We start from the raw sequence: 5,983 nt of genomic DNA on the forward strand, positions 1-5,983 counted from the left end.
CCAGGGAAGACCCCCCAACACCCTCTGGAGGTGACAGAACTACTCAGGGGCTTCCCTGTGCCCCCCAATGCCTTATAAGGCATGAAAAAGTCACTTTTGGTTGCACAGAGAAACCAGAAGTAGCTTTTTTTTTTTTTTTTTTTAACTCTCAGGCTAAGTCTGAGCCTGGCAGAAGCCACGGATGGATGTGGGCTCAGAGAACCCTCCAAAGCTCCCCTCTCCTCTGAAAGGGAGAAGCTCCATTTGCCACCAGAGGAGGCATTCATGCACCATCCGTTCCATAGATAAGTGAATCCACAGATACGGGATCACGGATACAGTGGCCCCCTCTGTATGTAGTGGCAATAGACTCATAAAAAGTGCACAACTAAATTCAGTGAATGTAACCTGTGGCGTGAACCAAACTGTGATCCATCTCCACCGCCCTCCTGGAGACAGAGCCAATAAATATGAAGATGCTCTGAACAGACACTTTGGGCCTCAGTTTGTATCTCAGTTTTATTTTTCTGTCTTACGCACCTCCTCCAGGCGCTGTGCTTTCAAAAGCAAGAGCCTATTGCAGTTAATAATGAATGCATATTGTTCATTTATTTAAAATCCATAACCCTTTTCACAGATACCCCCTCCAGGCAGTGTTGTTCCCTATTTAAAGAAGAGAAATTTACTCATTCACCTAAAATGCAATTTTCTCAATAGAACTCCTGGACTCAGTCTGGGTCTCTCTCTCTCTCTCTCTCTCTCTCTCTCTCTCTCTCTCTCTCTCTCTCTCTCTCTTTCTCTCTCTCTAGGTGTGGGTGTGGGTGTGGTGTGGTGTGTTGAAATGCAATGATCCATGTGAGCAACATAGAGATACAGAGAAGATAAACTCCAAGCGCAAACAATGCTGGGATATTACTAGAGGTGTTTGTTCCCAGTAAGACAGGATGACAGCCTAACAGCCCAATCCGAAGCTACCCAGGTTGCGGCGGCGCTGAAAATGGCTGCCATTGCATTTGCTGTTGCATCTGGGCAGCCGCGGGCGGCTCCTTGGGAGAACGGGACTTTAGTTCCCTTCCCCCGGGTAAACTGGGTAGCCCTGCAACGGGGCTTCTCGATTCACCGCCAACCGTTTTGCTTTTCTACTCCATTCATTTTCTTTCCTTGAGTCAGTGGAGGACAGATCTGTGAGTCAATTCCACAGATCTAGAAACAGAGCCGCAGAACCCAGAAGGGATTTTCAGCTATTTTCACTCTCTGTGCTCCAAACTCCTGCGGCACACCGGTCAAAAATAGATGATCTAGCCAGAAGCATTTACGGAGCTCATTTTTTTAAATTTGCTCTTTTTCACTCCAAGCCAACTTGGAGTGGGTTTAGCTGGTGGCGTAGCTAGAGGGGGTGCAAAGTTTTGCAGGGAACCTCACTGCAGTATGCAAGCAACCTCTCCCCCTCCCCTTTGGAGCCATTCTGGGTGGTTCGAGCAAAACAGAGGCATAGGCTCTGAAGGGGAGGGGGAGGGGCCACTTGCATGCTTTGGTGAGGCTCCCTGTAAAACTTAGAACTTTGCACCCCCTCTAGCTACACCACTGTGGTTAGCACTTTAGCAGGAATTAGAGCTAGTGCTTTGTGTGTTTCGCCCCTGAGTAACACCCCTGCTCTCTCTGATGGGCATTACTAGTTACAGCATCCAATTCGGTCATGCTATTTCTTTGTGTCCGTCCAGCCAAGTTCAGGCATTTTCCATCAGCCTGCTTGTGTTGTTTTTTTTTAACTCCCCCTTTTCCACATTTGATTTAATCCTTTCAAATCAAATCTTTTGATTTAATTCTTTTGCGTTTCTTATAAGCCGCTTATATTTTGATTCCTTGCCCGCCTAGTCTATGTCTGTGGGTTGTCCCATCTGATCACTCACAGGCAGTACTACAATTTGATTTTAAATAACACTTGGAGTTCTCGTCTCTCCTAGGGTGGTGGTGGTTTTCCTCAGACAGCCCCCCTTTGCCAGGTCTCCCTAGTTTGGGGTGATAACAGCAGATAGGTACACCAGCCTCCCATTCAGTTGCTGACCCCATCATTCACTTGCTGACCCCCCCAATCAGATGAAGTAAAAATGCAAAGAGAGCAGGAAGTTTTATAAGGTGTGCTGAGCACTAATCACTAGGCGCTACTCCCCTCAGTACAACTCTTTGGCAGTTCCTTTTCTGATAGGTCCTTTTCTGATAGGTCCTTCTGTAATAACTTTCAAGCCTTCAGTTTGAATGATAATAACAATAAGTTCCTGAATTTTTTAATCTGCTTCTTCCCTTCTCATTTCTCTTTCAACATATGCCATGCACCAGAGAGACCAGTCCAGGGTAGACTTTCTATATTTCTCCTTGAAAGCTGAAACCATGCTTGAATGGGCAAGAGCAGAAGGAAGTTTTGTTCAGAGTCCAGATTCTCTCTCTCTCTCTCTCTCTCTCTCTCTCTCTCTCTCTCTCTCTCTCTCTCTCTCTCTCTCAGGACATCTGCAGAGATGAATAAAGTGCTTGCAATTTGCAACTCTAATTTGAATATTGGCTTCTATTTAAAACCTTCAGATTAGATCTGCATCCTCTGAGACCTTCACTTCCCATTTGTTGCCGTGCAATTTGCTTGCATTCAATGTACTTCAGGTGAATTTGTTTACCTACCTGGAAGATAATGGAGGGCAATGCCATTTAAGGTGAGTGCACCTCCAGATTTAAGAAGGAAATGTATCACTCATGTCTTGTGGCACTTATTCGAACATCAAGCAATTAGAAGTGTTGTAGGTAACAGGGACATGTAGTTACAGGGTGCAGAGCTTTACCTCTCGTAGCCTAAGGAAAATAGCCACAACCTCCCCTGTGATTGCACATGGACTCCCCACACTTTCTAAGGCAGGGATGTCAAACACATTTCATACAGCGGATCAAATATCATTCATGATGCCTGCTGAGGGCCGGAGTGATGATGTCATTTGGCAGGAAGTGATGTCATTAAACGGGTCACAAGCCGAAATCAGCACTCTGTTCTTGTGTAGGAACTCATGAGCTGCAAATGACAGAAGAGAAGATGAATGCAAATGACAGAAGACAGAAGAATGACATCTGGATCATATTTCAGGATATTGTAGAGCCCAATTATCATGCAGGCCACCCTTTCAGCAGTGAGACCTCAGCATTGCTCAGCAGCTGAGAGCCTGAGGGTCAGATGAAAAGCTTCTCCGGGCCACATCTGGCCCCCGGGGCCTTATGTTTGACAACCCTGGTTGCCCAATCACAGGGAAGGCTGAGATCTTGCTGCCTCTAGAGTTGTAGAAGGTGAGAGCTCAGCCTCCCTGGGACCTCTCAACCACTCAGACACTCTGGGTGTGCACAATCACAGGGGATCACATTACACATGTGCTCTGCCCAGTTTCTGACTGGTTATGCAATCGCAAGTGCAGTTGAGCTGCTGTCTGCCACAGCTGTCGTCTTTCCGGTGTATAATAACAGGCACATGTTTGTCACTATACAGAGACAGTTTAGACCTGTGGCAGCAAGAGCTCAATCTTTGTTGTGATTGCACAGGCCTTGTGGCTTCTGGGTAACCCCCGGATTGCCTTGAGCCAGTGTGCCATGGCAAGTGCTTCCCCAGCCATTCACCCCATGCCAGAGACAGATATGGGGAATGTATCAACCCATACAAACCTACCTAAAAAGGATTGTCTGACCTACTGAGTCAGACCATTGATCCACCCAGCAAACTATGGCCCTCACTGACTGGCAGCAACTCTGACCCAGGATCTTTTATCTGCCCTATCTGGAGATGCTGGGGACTGAACCTGGCACTTTTTGCACGTAAAGAAGGTGCTCTACCACTGAAGTAGAACTTCTTCCCAACCTAAGGCTGCAATCCTAAATACACTTACTAGGGAGTAAGCCCCATTGAGCACAATGAGATTGATTTCTGAGTAAACATGCTTAGAATTGCGCTGCAACGACGGTAGCTCTCATTTCCTGCCTCTTCAATTACCCAGAGGGAGCCAATGGGCAGCTTTTGGGCTATAGCAACTATTACCCTGCACATGCCTGATCTTGTCTGATCTCGGAAGCTAAGCAGGGACAGTCCTGGTTAGTACTTGGATGGGAGACCGCCTGGGAATACCAGGTGCTACAGGCTTATACCATGATCTCGGAAGCTAAGCAGGGTCAGGCCTGGTTAGAACTTGGATGGGAGACCGCCTGGGAATACCAGGTGCTACAGGCTTATACCATGATCTCGGAAGCTAAGCAGGGACAGGCCTGGTTAGTACTTGGATGGGAGACCGCCTGGGAATACCAGGTGCTACAGGCTTATACCATTGTCTTTCGAGACTGAAGGTTGCCAACCAACCTGATCCGCCAAAGCCATTTGGATGTCCGTCAGAGAAGATCGGTACATTGTAAATTGACAGACATGAGAACTGGATCATTCCTGAGTCGCAGGCCTGAGCAGCGGGTGAATTTTTGGAAGGACAAAGGCAAGTTCAGTAGTTCAACTGCTTTGAAATTACCCAAATGCCAGAGGGGAATCTCTTCCAAATGCTCAAAGAGTTGGAAAGAGCCCTTCCAGCGCACAAGGCTGGTTTCACTGCCCATTCTATTAGCAGTCTGTTCGCCGCACACTCTTTCCCCCCCTACATCAGCTCTTTCATGCTTCCAAATGTTCTTTTTTTCCCATTTCAAAAAGTCATCACCGCCTCTTAACCTTCGAGCTGCTTGCTAAAGGATATCGCGCTCAAGACACAGAGGGTCGGCCGTATGCGTTCCGTTTACAAGGTTATAATACGTAGTATTATGGGCTGGCTGCTCACCTGTTAGAAACGGAGTGGGAGAAGCAGTGTCCTAATAAGCGCAATGATTCATTTCTCTGTGAGATTTAAAAGTGCCTACAGCTTGTACGGGGGGGGGGGGGGATGGAGATTGTGTACTCCATCCTGCCGCAGAGCAAACCCTCTGCCTTGTAAGATGTGGGATCCACTATGGTTGCTCAGCAGGGAGAGAAAGACCCTGAGCTACCCAGGGGCAAGGTGCAAAGACAGCCTGAGCAAGCCACAGGTATGCTATCCCTGTCATATCACTCCCATATACCACTTTAATCCATAAGACTAGCAAAATCCCCATCATCATAATGGAAGCCGTTATTGGTGATGAGTGAGGGCCCAATCCTATCCAACTTTCCAGCCCTGGTGCCAATGGGGTGCATGTTGCATCCTGTGGTGGGAAGATAGTTATGGAGGCCTCCACGAGGCAAGGGAACACTTGCTCCCTTGCCTCGGGGCTGCATTGCAGCTGCACCAGTGCTGGAAAGTTGGATAGGATTGGGCCCCGAGCCCTTCCCCTCAGACAGGCTAAGGTCTCCTTCCTAGGCTCTCTCTCTCCCACCCTCAACTTCACCTGGTCCAAACCTGGGGTTAAAGGGCCATTATCACCCAAGAGTAGGGAAGCCCTCATTCCTGAGAGGAGCAGCCAACCCTGAACCTTCATGGCCTTAATGGCCTGGAGATAGTGGGAGGAATGGACATACAGCCAAGCCTTGGCCGTATGGTGATCCTACCAGGGTTATGATGAGGTAACTGGAGTCTTTGAGGTGGTGGATCAAGTCCAGAAGCAGGCATTGAGATTGGGGACAACCATTACCAGAAACGGAGCGCTTTGGGGAATATCTTCTTCCTATCCCCTGTCTCATCTTCATTTTTCTCATTTCTCTTAAGGTTCATCTATAGCTCCTTCAAATGGATTGCAGTCCCCACTAATTGCTATTATCTTCTGTGCATTTTACATTATTATTCGCCATTATCTTACCCACGTAACCTTCCAGTGAAACATCTCATTTATCGCTGTGAGCCAAAGTGTGATGTATGACTGTGAGTTCTCTTAATGATGCTATCATTCTTTATTACATGTATTACAATTTATGTCTCTCTTTTGAAAGGTCTTCCTAGGCAGGACAAGCGGGAGCATTTGGGTTCCCGACCCTGAA

General features: G+C 47.5%; 1 pseudogene; it reads left to right on the forward strand.

The window, feature by feature from the left end:
• The first annotated feature begins 4,021 nt into the window (after positions 1-4,021).
• On the forward strand, positions 4,022-4,141 carry LOC136656614 (5S ribosomal RNA; annotated as a pseudogene).
• The last annotated feature ends 1,842 nt before the right edge of the window (positions 4,142-5,983 follow it).

The sequence above is a fragment of the Tiliqua scincoides genome, chromosome 6, assembly GCF_035046505.1.
Source record: "Tiliqua scincoides isolate rTilSci1 chromosome 6, rTilSci1.hap2, whole genome shotgun sequence".
Classification (NCBI taxonomy): domain Eukaryota; kingdom Metazoa; phylum Chordata; class Lepidosauria; order Squamata; family Scincidae; genus Tiliqua; species Tiliqua scincoides.